Source organism: Erinaceus europaeus, chromosome 18 (genome assembly GCF_950295315.1).
Source record: "Erinaceus europaeus chromosome 18, mEriEur2.1, whole genome shotgun sequence".
Classification (NCBI taxonomy): Eukaryota; Metazoa; Chordata; class Mammalia; order Eulipotyphla; family Erinaceidae; genus Erinaceus; species Erinaceus europaeus.
The window spans coordinates 11,931,102-11,953,086 of NC_080179.1; the positions used below are offsets into that span (position 1 = coordinate 11,931,102).

Consider the following 21,985-nt stretch of genomic DNA (forward strand, 5'->3'; position numbering starts at 1 on the left):
TATAATGTTCTTTCTCTAAGAAGTGTAGGCCAGTTTAACAAGTCTTAGAGGAAAATTATTAATTTTAGCATTTCCCTTAATATGATATATAGTTTTTATTCTCTCCAACTCAAATTATATAAAAACTTTGGAAGTGAATTTTTCAGAAATGAATTTCTGTCAGAAAATGGATGTTCTATATTGAATAGTCAGACTTGAAATTAAAAGTCAACTGAAATTAACAGGTTGCTTTTTTTCCCCTTCAAAACGTTTTATCCACTTTCAGAGTTTTTAGTTCTTGGATGTCAGATTAAAATTCTGAAGCATCTTCAGTTCATTTCAGAATTGAATGTCAAATCCAAAGACAGATATTTATAACAGAGTTCCGTTCAGACAACTAGTTCCAGACTGCAACTTGCATGATTGTAAAACTCACTCACAGTCAGATGCTCTCATTGTTTGAAACAAACAAATTAAAGCTTTAAGATGGGATTTTAGTAAATCAGCCATCTAATTCCCTGTTTATTATGCTTTACATTTGCAAAGAGCTCTGGGGTTTATATGTTGCATGCAAATAATTCTTTCTTTCTCACATCATTCTGGCCTTGGTCATGTTTGCCCCTCTTATCTCATGAGAAAATGAAGTTCTGAGGGGGTAAGAAACGACTTCCCTAAAAGTCCTCCAGTCAGCAGCTTAGCTAAAAGCTCTATTCAGTTCTTTTTATTCTACATTTTTCTTGTTGTAAATTTTCCATTATAAATTTCTTACAAATATGTGACTGGAGAAAACAAACAAAAATGGCTTTCATGCATTTTAGAGCTCTTTACAAATGTCTCAAGATTTTCATTGATTTGTTCTTACAAATGCCTGTGAGTGGGAGAAAAATGTTACTTGTTTTGTAAAGGACTATAGCGATGAGTCTAAGAAATTTTGAGAAAATATATATTTATTATAATTGCTACATTTTAACACTGATATCTTAAGTAAGAGTATAAGGTTTGCTTATTAAACTAGTCATTACTAGATCTTTAAATGTGAGTCATTGCTTTTTCATGAGATGTATTGCTGAATCTCATATGTGATGGTAATGCCTAATCACCTTTAAATTTTTAAAAAAATTCTCATTATTTATTTATGTATTGGGTAGAGACAGCAAGAAATTGAAAAGGAAGGGGGTGAGAGAGAGGGAGAAAGACAGAGAGACACCCACAATACTGTTTTTCCCCACTCACACAGCTTTCCCCCTGTAGGTGGGGGCTGGGGGCTTGAAACCCGGGTCCTTGTGCATTGTGACATGTGCCCTAAACCTGGTGCGCCACCACCAGGCTCCATGCCTAATCATCTTCACATTCTTTTAGGCAGTATAAGAAATTGTAGGGAGTCGGGCAGTAGTGCAGCGGGTTAAGCGCAAGTGGTGCAAACCCCAAGGACCGGTGTAAGGATCCCAGTTCAATTCCCCGGCTCCCCACCTGCAAGGAATCGCTTCATAAGCGGTGAAGCAGGTCTGCAGGTGTCTTTCTCTCCCTCTCTCTGTCTTCCCCTCCTCTCTCCATTTCTCTCTGTCCAACAACAACGACATCAATAGCAACAACAATAATAACTTCAACAATCAAACAACAAGGGCAACAAAAGGGAATAAATAAAAAATATATATGTAAAAAAGAAATTGTTTAAGCACATGAACTTTCAGGAAAAAAACCAGAACTCAGTAAACTCTCTAAGACTTGGTGAAAATCACGGTGATTATATGGGTGGGGACACAGAACTCTGACGGTGAGTACAGTGTGGAACATTACCTTGCAGTCTTACAATTCATATACATGCCACTATTATCACACATAAACGATGATTTGACCAAAAAAAGGGGGGGGGGAGAGAGGATTTTGTTTTGGATTATAGAGAGTATTTCTTCTTCAGAGAGAAAACTTTGGAGGAAATAGAAACTAAAAAAAAAAAATAGTTTCAGTATAATAACTGAGGAAATTTATCTGATACAGGTACTATTAAGGGAAATAAGATGGATAAATGCATTACAGTGTGCTCTTATTATCATTTTTTAAATTGGGGGCACTAATGGTTGACAGTGAATACAGTTGTTGGTACATCTGTAAAATCTCTCAGTTTTCTGCAAAACACTCTCACTCCCGGCCTTGGTCCTCTTCCACCATCTTGCACCAGGACCTGCACCCCCCACCCCCACCCTTCCCAGAGTCTTTTACTTTGGTACAGCTATCATCACTTTCTAAGAAGGAGGTATTTTTCATAAGGTTAAATAAATGTATAAAGTATTAAATACAAAATGTGATTCAATTAAGGGGTGGTGAATCCAGGTTGATTAGGTTCGAATCTCCTGAATGCTTTTGAAGGTATGACTGTGGACCAATGTAAACATTTTATGCGATTATAACACAAAAGTAAGTGTAAAAAGCAATGTGTACAAGCCAAAATGAAAGTGACACAACGGAACTGTGTAATGAAGTGCTGGCTTGGCCACACTGAAAATAACTTCTTAAAGTAATTAACAATTTGACTACACACACACAAGATCTTATGCCCTAAAAACAAGAGAATTTAAATGACTTACAATATTCATGATATTGGGGGAGGGAGTAGTAGTCTTAATTGTAATTCTTAGATTATAAAATTAAACATGTTTATTATGTTGAAGTTCTTGAAAACTGGTATGTGGGATGTTGGGGAAGAATGATAAAGGTGAGATTAGTAAAAAAAGAATGGAATCAGAAAAAACTTTGAATTTGAATCACAATATCAGTATGATCTTAGCATGTTTTATTTTAAAAGTGTTTCTCAGCTCTGTCATTCCCAAAGGTTGCTCACCAGACTGTCCTTGCTCAATGCTTTGTTCTTCTAAAGAAAACAAGTCCTTAGAGAAATGGTAGGTTTTCCAACCTGGGATTAGGGCAAGAAACAAAAGATGAGATGTAAATCTAGGAAATAACCCTAGTGACTAAATAAATTTAAAAAGTACACAATTAAAAGAAAAAGATGCGCCAACAAGTTGCAGTATATGTGTCTTAACTTAGATCCTGATTGAAGGAACTCTTAGGGGAAAAAATGCATATGACAATTAGGAAATTTGAATACTGACCAGGTAGTTGATGTCACCAAGGACTTTATTTTTAAAAGTGTCGTAATGATATTGTGATCATATTAATAAAATTCTCATCCACTAGAGTCCATTGAGTATTTATGATTAGAACAATAGTCCTCCCCCCCCGGAATTTACTTCAAAATTTTTTGAGAGGAAAAGTGGCAGGAAATATAGGTGAGATAAAGGATAACTGTTCAGATAAGCTGTGGAATTCTCTCAACTTTTATGTGTGCCTTTACAATGTTTTCTAGTCAGTAGAAATGCAACTCTACGGTAAAGTGCAGAACCGCTATGTATGAAGCCTCACTTGTTGGAGCAATCCACAGACCGATCACTTAGGAAATCAGTCAGGTCCAAAAGCACTTTATAATAAGATGTAAAAAAAAGAAGTGGCACTTAGGATCAGTCTTAGAGATGATATTATGGAAATAGACAGTTGCTTCTGTGACAATTTCACAAGGAAGGAATTGAAGTCAGGGAATTTTGTACCCCATCTTCAAGAGTATATTTCTGAGAGATATAGTCAACTGTGTTATCTCAAGTTATGTGCTAGATAGTTATTCTAGTCACCTTGTATGCGTTATTGCGTTTCAAGTTTACCAGAATCCTATGAGGAAACTGTTGTTTTAGCTTTTCAGACTGCTGAAAAAATTGAGTATCTTCAACCAAGACATAGTAGAAAGTGGAATCACCAGGCTTGAAAAGAAACCACCTTGGTTTTTAACTTGGTCTTTCTCCTACTCTTTTTGGTCTGAACATTTAAAAGGATGAATAGTTTGATACTGCCTACTATTTCATATATACATATATAAATGTGTAATATATAAAACATATTTCTACTTTATTAGCATTCATTGCCCTAATTTGAATACTTTGGGGGATTTTCTAATTTGCCTTTTGGCTAAACTTAGAGGCTCCAAACTAGTCAACCTGTTCAAAGGCGATACTAGACACTACTTGAATCTTTAATGAAGCAAGCTGTTGCTTTCCCCTGCAAGATGGGAAAAGGCACAGTTTTGTTTCAGTATTCTTAATCAATTATTCTAAGGCCCTTTCCCCTGGTGTAGTGTATTTGAATGAAGTCCTGCTGATAGGAAGAGCAACAATGGTGCATGCTGAGGTGAGGCATTCTCATTATCTGGCTTGGGCAGAAAGGAAGGTGAACCTGTGTTAAATAAGAAATGGCACATTCAGCACTGCAAAGTGAAAAAAGCCCTTGGATAAGACTGATGTTTATCCAGGGGTACAGCTTCCTCACCTGGGATTCCGGGAAGCTTATAAGATCTGTTAAAAGGTGAATGTTCAAGTCATCTGCAAATTGTCAGAACATTTTGCACAAGTAATCTCCTGGCAAGTAAATAAAAAAAAAAAACTCAAGTCAGGAAAATATTTTGCAATGTGACCCCTTTCATTTCTTTTGCTGCAGTAAGAGTTGTGATAATTGAAGCTTTATTGGCAAAGTAGCAGCCAGGGAGAATGACTAAAGTTAGCTTTTGTGCTTCAAGCAGTTCAATGGCTGACACAAAGCACGGAAAACTCTAGGTTTTGGGAGGCTTGATTGATCTAAACATCTTTTATCTCACACCTCACTGAAATGGAAGCAATTTGTACATTTTTACTGAAATTAATAACACTTACAGCAAATAATACTCTAGTAAGATTAAAATTTTTTTTTCCTGTTCAGCAAATGATCATTTAGGCTTTTTCTTTTTCTTTTCCTTTTTAAAAATATTTATTTCCTTTTTGTTGCCCTTGTTTTTATTGTTGTTGTAGTTGTTACTGATGTCACTGTTGTTAGGACAGAGAGAAATGGAGAGAGGAGGGGGAGAGAAAGACAGACACCTTGCAGACCTGCTTCACCGCCTGTGAAGCGACTCCCCTGCAGGTGGGGAGCCAGGGGCTCCAACTGGGATCCTTCCTCTGGTCCTTGCGCTTTGCGCAAGTGGGCTTAACCCGCTGTGCTACCGTCCGACTCCCCATTTAGGCATTTTATACAGAGTTTTCTGAGATGGACATGAGTACATGCCCAAACTTAAAATTAATGGCCTTTTCTCCTTTCCTGTATGTGAATTTCCTTATAACCCTGGCATTAAGCCCTCATATATTAAGCCCTTCATAGTTTTTGTCTCCTGGGCAGCAGAGGGAAATACATTAGTATGGTAAACAAGTACTTTTTTCTTTGACTTCAATCCAAAAATCACCTTAATTCACAGAGATGCTTCTTACTTACATTAAAGTTGTTGAGTAGCTTCATGATATATGGAAGGTTATAAAGATTTTTAAAATTATATTAGGACTTGCTCTGTACTTTAAATATGTGTACTTTGAACAGAAAGTCAGCATTAACCTCTGAAATTAATTATTTATAAAACTTGTGTGTTACTGTGCCAACTGAAGCCACTAACGTTACTGTGTTTTTTTCTATTGAAAAATATTGTGTCTTAACGACCTAAACTAGCAAAAAAAATTTTTTTTAAGTTGGTTGACCCACAAAGTATAAAACAAAACTGTGAAAGAATTGAAAATAAGAATTTTTTTGGTCTAGCTTTAAATATATCTAGACTTTACATTACTTATAATTTATGAGGGAGAAGTTTACAGAAGATTTATAATCTCGATGTGTCAGAGTGACTTAAAATTTAACACAGACCAAATAGAGCAACCATTCTAGACAATGAAGTTGGTACTCTCACCTTGTGAGATTCACCACTACAGAATATTTTCAACTCCCTCTATTCCGGTTTTTAAAAAATATTTACTTATTTTTTGGTGGTGTTATTTAGGAATTAATCTCACCTCCCACATAATGAACTATGGAAACCAGCTGGGGTGAGCTTCCCTCTGATACCACCAACTTGTGCCAGTAGTCTTCTGCATTCATAACTTCATGCCAAGGAGTTCTTTTCTCTCTAAAGCTTCATCACTAGCTGTAGTCTACATCCTAAACCCATAGAATTCATTTGGAAACTCACTGAAATAGTTATCACCTTTCTTCCTTAATTAAAGGCTCTCTTAATTTCTCACAAGGATTAATACTGGACTCAGTACCTGCATAGCTCCATTAATCTTGTTGGTTCTGTTTCCCCTTTTTCTTTCTTTTTAATAGAGGGCAGGTGACAGAGGAATTGAGAGGGTAAGTGCGAGGAAGAGATAGACAGAAAGAGGGACGCCTGCAACTCTATTCCAGTGTTCATGGAGTTTGTTTCCCGCCCCCCACATAGGTAAAGCCCAGGAGTAGAACCCAGGTTCTTGTACAGGGTAACGTGTACTCTACCAGGTGAGCCGATACAAGGCCCTCACTATTTGTATTCTGTCTTCAAAGTTGTCCACGTCTTTCCCTTCTAATATGTATATATGTATTTGCTTCCAGGCTTATCACTGGGGCTTGGTGTCTGCACTACAAATCCACTGCTCCTAGCAGCCATTTTCCCCATTTTTATTGGATAGGACAGAGAGAAATTGAGAGAGGAGGGTAAGATAGAGAAGAGGAGAGAAAGATAGACACCGGCAGACCCGCTTCAATGCCTGTGAAACCAGGCCCCCCCCCCCCCGCAGGTGGCAATTGGGGGCTCAAACTGGTATCCTTGTGCAGGTCCTTGTGCTTTGTGCTAGGGGTGCTTAAGGTCTACCACCATCCGGCCCCTACAACTCCTTCCTTTCCTCCTTTCTTTCTTTCTTTCTTTCTTTCTTTCTTTCTTTCTTTCTTTCTTTCTTCTTTCTTTTTTTTCATTTCTCCCAATGGCCTTTTCTTCTTGACCAGAATCTTTGTGTGAGATCTATAACTGTATTCTTCTTCTTCTCTAATTTTTCTAAACTCCCCATCCACACATAATGTCTCTATTACATATTTTCATGACTTCCAGTCCTGTCCAGGTTGATGACACCTCTGACTGTGTATTTTCCCTTCTCTTCCATCTGTGTTTCAGGTCCAATATCTTCTCTTTTACACTTAGTCAAGGCCTGTATGGTGTCCTCATTTCATCCAAGATGATTCTTGAAATCATATTGATCTCTCCTTGTTCTGTTTTGATTGCAGATTTAAAGTTAAATGACCCCAAGTTAAGAACAATTGCATGCTTACTTTTCTTTCTCCAGTGTGATTTTAAGTTTCTCCTGACTGCCTCTTATACCACATTTTTAACCTCTATTTTCAATTGCATATAGAAAAAAGCAAGATTTTAATGAGTGTCTGTCTATAAATGCATTCATTTCAGGAGAAAAAAAGAACTGATATTTCAGATGAGTGATAATATTTCAGAGTTGTTTTTCTTGCCAAATTGTAGCTATTTGGTTATCATTATCTTCCACAAGTGATCATTGGCCTATTTTATGGTTCATAGCATTGTATTAAGTGATAACTTTTTGTAGTTTCGTTTTAGAATATGCATATCCCACCAGTAGTCGTTCACAATAGGCAACATATCTAGCCATAAGCTAGAGGCCATACAACAAAAGCATATAGGCGCCTAAACAATTTGTTATATATATATTGACTGTGCAGGCACTAGTGAAGTTTGGTGGGTCATAATGGTAAGGTGACAAACAGATGATGAGGCTGAGTTAAGCAAAGAAATCTCCCTGCAGGAGATAAAATTCAAGTAGATTTTGAATTAAGATTATAAAAATGCGAAGACTGGCCCAGAAGAACAGCTTGAGTTCAGGATCAGAGACAGAAGGCACAGAAAGGCAGAATGGGGCTAAATCAAGAGATTCAGGCTTCAACTAGAAGTTCTATCCAAGAGTTTGTTCTTCCCTCATCAAACTAAAGTATTGTGATAGCTAGGAATACATCATGTCGCTTGTTCATATTATAGTTAGCACTGACACAGTGCTTTCACTTCTCAGTTTGAATTTTAAACTATGAAGAAAAGCCATTACATGCAAAACCCACATGTATGTGCAGAATATTGCTTTCATATCCTTCTCCCTGGATGGCTATGCCTCAGCCCCTCTTTTCATCTGTGCACTTGGCTGGCAGGTGTCCTACCTCCCTGCCAGTATAGCTGTCAGTCAGCCAGCAGCACTTTAGCTATCGCAGATTCCTTGAGACAAGCTGGTGTTAAATGCCATTGGACCACATACTGAAACAGAGGCACCTCGACCTATCCCATGAGGGTCATAGGGCACAGTGATCAGGCTAGAATTCTGATTTTCCACTCATTCAACATTGTTGTTAAAAATTCGGTGGCTCTAGCTGGCCGGGCTAGCTTCACGGGCGGGTAACAGAGACGCGGAGATAACGGCTGGGCAGGGAAGCTGTATTTCTTTATTCAGAAACAGCGATTCATAAACTAAGACAAACTAATCACCAAACAGAACTCTGCTGCCTCTTTCCCGCGGCGCCAAGAACTCTCTAACTCTGCCACTCTGGAACTCTTGAACTCTAGAACTCTGGCGGGGTTCCTAGGGGCGGGGCCAAGCGGCCCGTGAAACTAACAGGACTGATCCAATTCTCTTGGCGGGGGAGAACTAGAACAACCCAATGTAAAGCATACAACACAACATGTGAGTTTGTAATTACTTCTAGTGTAGAGAAAGAGCCATTAATTATTACTTTAAAGGTCATTAAGGTGGTTATGGGGAAAAATGCATTCCAAATACATAGCTCAGCTCCTGCAGAGTAGATATTTCTCATTAATGTTTCTCAGTGTGTAGTCCCTAGAACATCTGCTTCAGCATCATATAAAATGCAGATTATGCTTGTTTTCTCAGACCTTATTTAATTCACATCTATAGGGATAAGCCAGAGAGTCTACATTTTAAGCAAATTTATCAGATGAGTCTTAATGTGCACTGAGTTTGAAAATTCTTGGGATGTATCCTCCTCGTTCTCCACCACCCTTTCCTACTTTTTATTCCTTTGTTGTTTCTTCCCTGTCTTCTTGCAAATCTTATTTAAGAAGACAGTGTACATGAAGAGGAAAAATGTTCAAATACTAACTACATTATCTCCTTTGTCAGGTTATTTTTCACCTTTCAGAGATTCACTTTTCTCTTAGGTAGAAAATCACAGACTTTATTTGTTTCTTAGGATAAATAGTTAAAATGGTATCAGTCACTTATAAAAAGCACACACAAATCAGAGCTATGATAGAAATAATGAATTATTTTAAGTCTCCCTCTTTATTTAGAAAGAGACATAGTAACATTTGTGTGTGGCTTGTAACAGAAGACAGATCATTACAGGTGAAGTGAAGAAAGTCAAGGGAATGCCAGAATTTTTAGTAGTCAATATGTAGACTGTTTGACTTATAGAACTCAGCTGACCCAATGGGACGTGCCCCTTACTATGCCCGAGTCCTGGGTTCAAGCTCTGGCAGCGTGGACTATTCTGGGGCAGGGGTGGGGGGCTATCCATTAGTGGTCACATGGTACTGCGGTGTCCCTCCTCTCTGTCTCACCATTTCTTTTATCTCTCTCTTTGCTGGCAGTGGGAGACACTCTAATGCAGTGGCCTCTTCCCTTCTCTGAATGTCTGTGTCTAAATTAAAAAGTTCATCCTCTATTGAACAATGTATTAAAATTTTCAACAAAGTGGTAAAATATTTATATTCTGAGTTCAAGCCCTGACATTGTGCTTGTCAGAGTATGCTCTGGGTCTCTCTCTCTCTCTTTCTCTCTCTTTCTCCTCAATAAAATGAATTACTAAAATATATTATGTTTTTTTCTTTTGTGTCAGGTTCCAATATGCACTGCCATAACATGGTTACTGATGGAAAATATTGTACTAAAGCATTGTTTATCTTGATTATGGAGATTTTTGGTATCCCCTCAATTTTCACATCTCGGACAAGTACCTTACTCATTTCATTGTATTCCTAGCTTTGACTTATCTCTCTACTGAGTCATGTCAGTGTTCAGTTAGCTAAAACAAAGTGGTTTATTTCCATATGCTTTCTTTTAGAAGCTTCACATTTATATTTAAGGGGCATTTGTACAAGTACTCATTCTTTATACAGATATTGGCAAATATCCACATTTTTTGAGGGTGTCAGTATGGATGTTAGGGATTAAGATACTTCTCAGCTAGAAGCGTCAGTTGGCAAATGACAATATAAAGGTTCTCTTAGGTAGCTGTAGCAAGATGGTGAGTCTAGTGTTTAAGGCTCATTTCTGATTGTCCTCAATAAAGCTGGGAGACTAGGAGTCAACAAAAAAGGAAAAACATTCAAGTAGATCAGAATCAGCTTGGCAAGAGAAGTGATCACGGAAGGAGATTTTTGTATAATTAAATTTCGGTTTGCATTTTGAAATACTGCCTGCTGCCTCCCACTCAATCACCAAGTGAGATGAGAGAGAATATTCTCTATGCAAATGCAGAACTGACAACAACAGTTTTTGGGTTCTCTGTGAACTAGAAACCATAGATCAGGATTAGATCATACCATTTTTCCAAGACAAAACCATTTTGCCAATAAATTCAGTTGAAAGTTATAATCTCCCCTGTGAAAGATAAGTAACAGACTACATGAAGCCTTAAAAACCATTTGAGTTTTAGAAATCATCTAGGTCATTTTCTTTTGATAGAAGAGGAATTTGATTTTTAGGATATTAGTTTATCCAAGAAATTTAGTTTATCTGAGGAATTCAGTTTATCCTAGAGACCAGTCTCTTTCAGGTGATGTTAGGTGAATTTGTTAGTGTGTGAAGCAGGTTATTAGTGTAGTTGGTACTGGTCTGTTCCATACAGCCAAGTCACTTAGAAGTTTTTAGAACTGATGTGTTGGGCCTGAGAAGTAGGAGGCACGCCTGGGTAAGTGACCAGGATCAGCTGAACACACAAGTGCCCTGGCTATCCAAGGACTTTGTCGTTCTTTCCCTTTCTACTAAGTTGCTTAGTCTACATACAAAGGGTAAAGCTTAGACATAAGAATGGTAAAAGTTCCTCCAGGTATTTTTACGTGCCCCTGAAGTAAGCACCGCTGCATTAGAGCTCCCCTTCTTTCCGACCAATATGTCTCTGTTGACCACTAACAACTTAATGTGAATGAACTCAGAGGTGGGCTTGAACAAAGATGCACATGCAGTTTAAGATTCCTAGAAAAGCAAGCTCTGAAAAGACAAAAGAAGTTCTTGGAAAGCAAATATTGCCTCTTTTTCTTTTTTTTTGTAATCATTATAAAAATGGGGACATTTAGATCCAGAGTTAACAATCCTACATGAAATGTTCTTTCTTCCTCTGCTCATAATAGAACAGAAGTTGTTGATCTGGTAAAGCTGTTGCTCTTGAATGCCCTACTTGGAATTATTTAAAAATCTTAACCACCAGTCATGGAACATAATACTACATTATTCATCATCATGTTTTAAAATGGTTTCTCCACCCCCCCCCCCAAAAAAAAAGCAAAACCAAAAAACCCTTAAATCTTCTTTCTAGTTTCAGATGTAGAATAGAGTTCATGTCACTCAAGTCAGAGCTTATTAGCTGGTCATGAGACACTCCTTTCTTATATTTACTTCCTTTCCCTTTTCTCCCCATACTGCATCCAAATATGCAGACATTTGTGTGTGCTGTATGAGTCCTTTTAAAATTATTCCAGGACATTATAAATGTGTTGCTTTCAATAGATTTTACATTTCTTGATCTGGGTCATTTAAGTAATAGCAGGGAGAAAATATAATCAGATTGAAATATATTCCCTTTCCAAATACGCATGGCTTTTCCATAAGTTTTTAGTTTTTATCTCCCAGTTTTATCACAGGGGCTTGCTAGCCTGCATGGTTCCACCATGTCTAGCAGTATTTCTTCTTCTTTTTTTAATTTATTTTTTATAATGGGTGAGAGAGGGGCTGGGTGGTGGTGCACCTGGTTGAGCACACGTTACAGTGCGCAAGGCCCTGGGTTTGGGCTCCCAGTCCTCACTTGCAGGGGTAAGCTTTGTAAGTGGTGAAGCAGTCAGTACTGCAGGTGTCTCTCTGTCTCTCTCCCTCTCTACCTCTCCCAACCCTCTCGATTTCTGGTTGCTTCTATCCAATAAACAAAGATAATTAAAAAAAAAGATTTTTAAGATAAGAAAGAAAAACCATAGTGGGTGAGAGACAGAAAAATACAGACAGAGAGAAGAAGTTATACCTGCTCCACAGCTGATGAAGCTTCCCTGCTTGCAGGTGGGGACTAGGGCCTTGAACCCAGATCCTCAAGTATGGTAATGAATTCACTCTGTCCAGTAATCCACCAACTGGCCTGCCATAGTTTTTCTTGATGGTATAATATCATACAAATTTCACATTTCTGAGATGAACGTAGTGTTTACAAGTACTCAAGCTAGCAAATTAAATCTAGATTCTGAACTTGGTCCATATCATACGTTTTTTTCCACCTTGTCTGTCCTTTTTCTCTACTGTATCAATCCCCTATATACAGAGGATGATTGACTTCACGTGTAAGTGAAAATTCCCTTGTACTTGTGTATAAAATCGAAGACATGAAATTTATCTATAGCCCAGTGTTACCAAATCTGAATGACCAAACAAACTGGGTGTAGGCTGTTCTTTTCCTATATCTTTTCAAAATGTAAATCAGAGTGTTTTTTTTTTTAACTTCCTAACTTTGAAATTAAGATTCTATCTAAACATAATTGAGGCAATGTACTTAGTGAATATTTTATTGAGTAAATGTAGCAATGTAGCAATTACTATTAGGGGCAATAAATAAATTTATTTTTCTTCATTTTCACAGCTTTTTCCTATGACAGAATTAGATGAAAGTGTTTTTTTTTCTTTTTCTCTCTCTTTTTTTTGCTGCTGTTGTTCCAGAGAAAAGGACTATAAAGACTAAGTTTTATCAATGTATTATCAGAAGCTTTGATGGTATTTAGTAAAGAAGTTATTTTTAAAAAGATTTGTAATGGGCAAAAGATGATTTATAAGAGATGGATTTAGAGAAAACAGGTGTTCAGCAGTGGCAATAAATTAAGAGATGGGGCAGAATAAACTTTTATGTCATCAAATTCTATACCCCCTCTGCTGGCTTTCTTTACTGAACTTCTCTATTTTATATTGATTCCAACGAGCAGTGAAGTGTTGACATTGCCTGGAGATTCCTCTTTCATTTGAAACTTAGAGGATTGGTCTTACCCTTGAGAACATAAGGACATTGATTTTCAGCAAGTCATTTTTTCCCTTTCTCTTCTGAGCAGTTTCTGGTTTTGACTCGTGTAATCAAAATCTGACAAACCCAATAGCTGATATTTGAGTCTTTGTGGCCTAGTCCTCTTTTATGTATCTGACTTGCTTCTCAGTAATTGTGTCACCTTCTACTTTCAGTGCCTTTGGAATTAATCGCTCCTGTAGGATCATAGGGTCATTTCTTGGCAGCCATATCATTCCCATCAAAAGTATCAACTTTTAATTTTGACCCGGTGTTCTGAATTCTAAAGGGAGCCTTGGGAATTGCTATTTTCTTCTCCTGTTACTGCTAAGCATCTACACTTGCTGTGTGCTTTGACCCAGTAGGATACAACATCTTATCTAAATCTGTCTTTTGTTCCCTATTAGTGCCAAAGCTTGTAAAAAGCTAACTAACTACAAGGGGAAGATGTAAGCGTGCAAATAGACCAGATACACTTACTCATGGAAAGTACTGACTTCAGATTCATTGACCTCTCTGTCCATCGATTCGTGTGTGTATTTGTGTGTGTGTGTGTATGTAAATATAGCATATCATGTTTTAAATTATTATTTTTAAAAACCTTTAAAATTTTTAAAAAAATATTTATTTATTTTCCCTTTTGTTGCCCTTGTTTTATTGTTGTAGTTATTATTGTTGTTATTGATGTCGTAGTTGGTTAGGACAGAGAGAAATGGAGAGAGGAGGAGAAGACAGAGGGGGAGAGAAAGATAGACACCTGCAGACCTGCTTCACCGCTTGTGAAGCGACTCCCCTGCAGGTGAGGAGCCGGGGGCTGGAACCAGGCTCCTTACACTGGTCCACGTGTGCTTAGCCCGCTGTGCTAGTGCCCGACTCCCCAGTGTTTTAAATGATTTTAAACCAAGTAGAAAAGAAAAGAAATAACAGAACCAAAGAATGAAAGTCACATTGTTGTTAAAATCGTCAGGGCTTTAATTCTTACAGGAAAGCAGATATTTTCTTTATTTGAATACCACAGATGTTAAATTTTGCATCCACTGCAGAACTTCTTTGACTTGTGAAAGGACACATGATAAAAGACACATAAATACACTTTATTCCAGTGAATTAATTACAGCACTACTCCTCTGTCTGATGGTTGCTGAGGGGTTGACAAACAATTATTTTTTTTAGTTTTCAGAATGGTGATTTAGGCTAAGTCTAGTATCCAAATTTTGTAAGTGAAAAGAGAAAGAAGTTCACTGGAAAACTTGGGTGAGGTTATATACTGGGCAAGTATGTTTAATAAGATATCATTAAAAATGACTAAGGAAAGTTTCATTGAAAAAAAGAGAAAAGCAAAGGCCATGAATAGAAACTTAAAAGATCTATAATGCATATGTTAGTGTAAAGTATGAAAGTATGTGACAATATTGTAGAAAACCCTTCCAATTATACTAGTCATTGCATAACTTTATTTTAATACATGCTGTGCTTGTCAGATAAACTAGAAGTTGTTTGAGCAGCTTTCTGGATATTGTTGAGGGTAGAGGGGAGTCATCATACTCATACATTACTGACATAAATCTAAACATTTACTTCAAATTGGCTGCACACACACACACACACACACACACACACACACACACACACACACACATATACCTATACACACATAGAGACACTCCTCTCACTGATTCCTTGTAGTTTGCTTGGAGCCTGTGGCTTCTGCAGCTTGAAACAGGAATGCAGAGCTCCATTTAAGCTACACAGGCCCTTTAACTCTGCCTTGTGGATTTGAAGCTGTTGCAAATATGGTGCCCACTGGCAGTGTGCTGCAGGGTTACTGCTTGAGTTCTTTTTTTTTAATTTAAGAAAGAATTAATTAACAAAACCATAGGGTAGGAGGGGTACAGCTCCACACAATTCCCACCACCCAATCTCCATATCCCACCCCCTCCCCTGATAGCTTTCCCATTCTCTATCCCTCTGGGAGCATGGACCCAGGGTCATTGTGGGCTGCAGAAGGTAGAAGGTCTGGCTTTTGTAATTGCTTCCCCGCTGAACATGGGCGTTGACTGGTCGGTCCATACTCCCAGTCTGCCTCTCTCTTTCCCTAGTAGGGTGTGTCTCTGGGGAAGCTGAGCTCCAGGACACATTGGTGGGGTCTTCAATCCAGGGAAGCCTGGCCGGCAACCTGATGGCATTTGGAACCTGGTGATTGAAAAGAGAGTTAACATACGAAGCCAAACAAATTGTTGAGCAATCATGGACCCAAAGCTTGGAATAGTGGCGTGTTAGGGGGGTACTCACTGCAAACTCTAGTGTACTTCTGCTTTCAGGTATATATTTTGCAGTAGTTTATAGATACGTGTGAAAATATGCTCTCTCTCACAGAATCTGGTGTATATCTAGGTTCTGGGACTTTGTTAGAAAGTGAACCACCTGAGGTGAAATTAGAGTATACTATGAAAGGAAAGGTCTCACCCGAGTAATGAAGCTGAAGGGTTCTCATTCCACACGTGAAGTCTCTGGACACAGTCTGAGGTGAAGCATGTTGAGGTGGCCATCGTTGCGTTGGTTAGGTTGTGATCGGCGGATGCAATATTATTTGGTATGGATTGGGAGAGGCATACGGGAAAGTGGGCCCTATCCAAGGGTTCCAGGACTGGGGGAAGTAGGGGCTCTATAGTGGAGATGTGAGGTTCCTGCTGTCTTAGGGTTCAAAAAGACAATCGATAGTTAATGTTATCATCACATTATTTGTTAATTGGGTTAACTTTGAAAAGTCCTTTTGTTAGGGTTTGCTGTACAGTACCCAGTATCTTGTATATAGCTGTGCTATTGGATGCTTCTGATCTACTTGGTCTAGGCTTTTGAGAGAGTCCGCATATCAAATACACAGCCTATATATTAAAAAGATTCAGTTTGTGTTTTGAGAAACTTTGAGACATACAATTGATTTTCCCCCTCTCATATTAATCAACTAGTGATTTATATGAGTACATTTTACTAGGAGTGTACATAAACACCATTCCCACCACCTAAAGACTGTGCCCCATCCCTCCCGCCCACCCCACCCCCCACTGGCCCAGGAAGCTGCGTGTCTGCCCCTCCCCGCAGGGCTTTCACCTTGGTGCCCTGCTTACAGTTCACTGCTTGGGTTCTTTTCTCCCTCCTCTCCTGCTCCTGATGTTCCTGGCAATCACCCACCTTCAGATAGTGATGTTCTCTTCTCTACTAGAAACCCCAGCTGTTCTCTGATGAAATTTGTTATTATTCTGTTGTAAAAGTTGTTTTGCAGTGGAAATCCAGATTTCTATGAATAGGTTGCCATAGCTGCACCCTGAAGTCTGATATATTCCTCTTAATGGCCAGAAGTGCTTTTGATACGTGGTCAAGTTTAGAACCGCGCTTTCATTTTTTGCCAGCAGTCTCTTTTTCTGGGCCTACCCCATTTCACTTATCACCAACTCTGTTGATTCCCCCTCTCAAGTTTTTTGAATTTATCCACTTTCATTTTCAGCTGTCACCACCACCATCCAACCCTATCTAGCAGCTGATTTTTTTTTCTTGCTTGGATAACTGTAATAGTTTCTGAATTTGCCCCTAGTCACAGAACAACAACCTCTCTATTATGCATCCCATTTTTAGATTATGAGACTGACGTGCTGCCTACTGCCCTAAAAGGGCCACTATGCATCCCATTTTTAAACCCACCCTGAAGGCCAGGTGATATATTCACAAGTCAAATCTGATTCTGTCAGTTCTCCAGTGTAAAACTTTTGTGACTTCCCTTAGACCGACATATTAGCATGACCCCAATAGACCTGCATTACTCAGCCCCAAAAAAGACTTTTCCAGTTGTTTCCCCCTCAAGTATGGTCTCACACAGTGGGTGATATTTTTACTTAGAGAGATAAGGAGAGAAACAGAGAGATGAGGGGCACCACACCCCTCCCCCCAACCACCAGTGCTGTGGCCCGTCTATGTGCTGATGCTAATCAAACCAGGGCCCTTTGTATAGAAGGTCCACATCCTATGTGGTGAACTATCTCTCTAGCCCCAACTTCTGCATTTATCTATTTACTTATTTTAGGGGTTTAATGGTTAACTCTAAGTGTGGTCATTGACGCATGGGTAACATTTCTTATCTCACCGTGATAGGTGTCTGCAGAACACTCTCACCCCCAGTTGAGGTTCCCCTCCACCACCATGCATTAGACCTGAAAGCCCCTCCCCAGCCTCCCCAGCGTCTGCTGCTTTGATGCAATCCACCAAACCCAGCCCAAGTTCTACTTTGCGTTTCCCCTTTCTGTTCTTGTCTCTCAACTTCTGCCCATGAGTGAGCTCATCCCATATTCATCCTTCTCTTTCTGGCTTATCTCATTTAATGTGATGCCTTCAGTTCCATCCAAGATGAGGCGAAGAAGGTGACTTCATCATTCTCAACAGCTGAGTAGTAGCCCCGACTTCATAGTCTTGTTTTCTGCCACATTCAGCTTCTTTCTCTTTGCTGTGGGTGCACCGGGCTGCTTTAGGTCAGTTACACTGGCTTTCTCTCTTCCTGATTCAGCGTCTTTTGCTCATGCAGCCTCCTTTTCTGATATTCACCCTCTAGTTCTTAGTTCAAATGGCATCTCTGCTGCAATTGTATGCACAGAAACTCCTTATTTATTAAATGTCTCTGTGTCAGTGTTTCTCATCTTTATGGTACTGGTTACAGGTGCATTTGTTCCTACCTGAGAGGAAAAAAAGTTGGTTTCAGTGGAGTTGCCGGTGGATATAAACCATTTAAGAGTTTAGCATTAGCATTTTATGTGTTGGAAAGTTGAGCATACAAATGTCATCTAATCCTATAAAATAAAAACATGCATTTCAAAAGGCTTGAAATAAACATGTGGTTAAGTTTGGTAAGAATATGAAAACTTGGGAGACGGGCGGTGGCGCAGCGGGTTAAGCGCATGTGGCGCAAAGCGCAAGGACCGGTGTAAGGATCCTGGTTTGAGCCCCCGGATCCCCACCTGCAGGGGAGTCACCACACAAGTGGTGAAGCAGGTCTGCAGGTGTCTATCTTTCTCTCCCCCTCTCTGTTTTCCTCTCCTCTCTCCATTTCTCTTTGCCCTATCCAACAACAACTACATCAATAACCACAACAATGGTAAACAACAAGAACAACGAAAGGGAAAATAAATAAATATTTTTTAAAAATTTAAAAAGAAAAGAAAAGAAAAGAATATGAAAAATTTTCACCCAGTCTTTTTCTGCTTTTGTATTTTCCAAAAGTTGTGGAAAAATTACTTATATCGATTAAGAAAATGCAACACATGTAAAAATGACTAGATTATGACTAGATTATGATTATAAGTAGAACTAGATTGTGATTTCTTTAGTTTATTCTAACTACACTTTCCTACATAGAAGAAGCCATTAAATATCATTATTGATTGTAAAATTAAAAAATATTTTTCTTTGTTATTTGACGGCAAAACAATTGAAAGGGGAGGGGAGATAGGGAGAGAGATGGGGTGGGCAGTAAGGGTCTCTTCACAAGCGGTGAAGCAGGTCTGCAGGTGTCCACCTTTCTCTCTCCCTCTCTATCTTCTCCATCTCTATCAGTTTCTCCTTGTCCTATTCAATAAAAAAAATGGCTTACAGGAAGAGTGAATTTGGGGTGCTGGCACGCGAGCCTCGTTGATAACCTCTGGAGGCAAAAAGAGAGAGGGAAAGCGAGAGGGAGAGAGACCTGCACCACTACTTCACAGCTTGTGAAGCTTCTCTCCTACAGGTGGGACTGGGGATCTTAAACCAGGGCCCTCACACATGCTGATGAATGTGCTCAACCGCTTGCACCACCACCAGGCACCTGATAGTAACCTTTGTAAAGATGAGCTGAGAATTGAGTAAATCAGACCACTGTTTCCTTGATAGATAAATACGACTAGTCTGGAGCAGTCTCTTGAATTGCCTGTGTTCCTATATATGCCCATAATGTGTGCTGGGAGGTATATCAAGGATCCAGGTGGGCCTTTTCTTTTCTTTTCTTTCTTTCTTTTTTTTTTCCTTAAAGGATCACATCACTCTGAGGAGATCCAGTATGTCAGCAGTGATAGTTTCCTCCTGATACAAAATCAGTTTTCCATATAACAATACAAACCCCACTAGGTCCTCTGTCATCCTTCTTGGACCTATATTCTCCCCACCCACCCACCCCAGAGACTTTTACTTTGGTGTGATACACCAATTCCAGTTCAGGTTCTACTTGTTTTGTTTTTTTTTCCTGATCTTGTTTTTCAACTTCTGCCTGAGAGTGAGATCATCCCATATTCATCCTTCTGTTTCTGACTCATTTCACTTAACATGAATTTTTCAAGGTCTATCCAAGTTCAGCTAAAAAACGGTGAAGTCACCATTTTTTATAGCTGAGTAGTATTTCATTGTGTATATATACCACAGCTTGCTCAGCCACTCATCTGTTGTTGGTCACCTGGGTTGCTTCTGGGTTTTGGCTATTACAAATTGTGCTGCTAAGAACATATGTGTACACAGATGTTTTTGGATGGGTGTGTTGAGTTCCTTAGGATATATCCCCAGGAGAGGAATTGCAGGATCATAGGGTAGGTCCATTTCTAGCCTTCTGAGAGTTCTCCAGACGGTTCTCCACAGAGGCTGGGACCAGTTTACATTCCCACCAGCAGTGTAGGAGGGTTCCTCTGTCCCCACAACCTCACAACCCCTCCAGTATTTGCTGCTGTTGCCTTTTCTGATGTATGACATTCTCACAGGAGTGAAGTGGTATCTCGTTGTCTTTATTTGCATTTCTCTGACAATCAGAGACTTGGAGCATTTTTTCATGTGTTTCTCAGCCTTTTGGATCTCTCCTGTCCATGTCCTCCCCCCATTTTTGAATGGGGTTATTTGTTGTCTTGTTGTTGAGTTTGGCAAGCTCTTTATATATGTTGGATATTAAACTCTTGTCTGATGTATGGCATGTAAAAATCTTCTCCCATTCTATGAGGGGTCCCTTGGTTTGGGTAGTGGTTTCTTTTGCTGTGCAGAAGCTTTTTAATTTGATGTAGTCCCATAGGTTTGTGCTTGCCTTAGTCTTCTTTGTAATTGGATTCATTTAATTGAAGATGTATTTAAAATTTATGCAGAAAAGAGTTCTGCCAATATTTTCCTCTAAGTATTTGATAGTTTCTGGCCTAACATCCAAGTCCTTGATCCCCAGGTGGGCCTTTTCTATCTTCATACAAAGACTAAGCTTTTGACCTATTGGAGTGACTCCAGGCCTCATGGGGGTATTGTTGAAGGCTGCATTCCTTTCCTAGCACTACAATCGGAAGAACAGAGTAGGAGCTGCCCTCACCTTAATCTGAATGAAGTTCCCTCTTGTGAGTTCAGTCTATTTCATACCACACAACTATTCCAGGCCGGTTAGAGGGTGAATGCAATCCAGGGGAAATCACTACAAAGAAGACTGTCTAGCATAGCCAATAATCACTGTTCTCACTTACTGCTCGAAAGGTACCCTGTATTATATACCTTTTGTTGGTATGCAAAAGTCAGGTGTTAAAATCAGCCATTTCCTAAGGCTAAATCTCAATACCATCATTAAGAAAAACTTTTGAGAAAATGGAGATAGAAATTGTTTCAAGTTTTTAAGTGTTTGTTGTCTCCTTGTGGTAATAAATACCCAATTGGATATTTCTTTTTCCTAGAAAGGTTCATAGTAAAATTGAATGTTCTTTTTGTTTGTTTAATCTAATATAAATTTTATGTTAGTATTTAACTCTTTGTAAGTATTTGTACCTCAAAATAAGTATATGTACTACCCAGAGTTATTTAGATGGTACTAGGATAGGTTGTCAATCTACATTGACAACTATTATAATTTACTTAAATTGACATAATATAAATCATTTCTCTAATTGAAGTTGTTTTTAGAGAAATTTTTATCATTTTTCTTAGGGAAAATTAAAAGCTTTCATAATTAGATGTTGCAATAAGAAATATATTTTTCCTCCTGCTGGTAGCATTTCAGTGTACTGGACAAGTAAGGGATGTTTTCAACATACACATTTTTATTTGAATTTGATATTATCACACTAATTGAAAATACATTCCTTGTTCTTACTAGTGACAGTTTTATGCTACTTGTATGTAATGGGAACTGAGAAGATCAAGACAGCCTGAAGTTACCGATCTATATCAATAAATTAGCTAGAGACTCCTGAAGGCCAAGGCCAAATTAATTAGTGGCTTTTGACAAAAGCTGAATTTACTATAGCAATTATCTCTTTTTGCTATATAGTTTATGGAATGACTTCTAAGTGCCAGTCAACTGATGGAGTTAGGAGCTGTAATAAACAAGAATGAAAAACCTTGTTTTGTTTAGATTTAGGTAAATTTGATACCCCAGCCTCCACACCGTATTACCTAATTCAAAATAATTCAATCACTTCCCTACTCAATGCAACAATTCCAATATTTTATGAGTTTTCCCATCTTGTGCACTGTTTTGAATCCCTGAGCTATTCCAAGTCAATTGTTATTTGGAATCTTTACCTTAACTAGCTGCTAAATTCTGGACTACGACCTCATTTTTTAAAAATTTATTTATCACTTACAGCTCACTAACATCTTTCAGCTTCCTTTTTCTTCTTCCCTGTATATGACTTTAACCACAGGTAGCATTGCAGACTCAACACAATTCTTCATAGCAATAGGAAAATCAACTGCGAAGTTTGTGTAACTTCACTGACAATATCAGAGTCCAGGAAAGAGGAGAAATGGGAATGGAGAATTTCACAGGAGTTACTAG

At 38.6% G+C, this 21,985-nt stretch overlaps 1 protein-coding gene across 2 annotated transcripts in view; it reads left to right on the forward strand.

The window, feature by feature from the left end:
- Positions 1-21,985, forward strand: part of ZNF385B (zinc finger protein 385B) — a 368,360-nt gene that overhangs the window by 74,451 nt on the left and 271,924 nt on the right. The window lies entirely within an intron of this gene.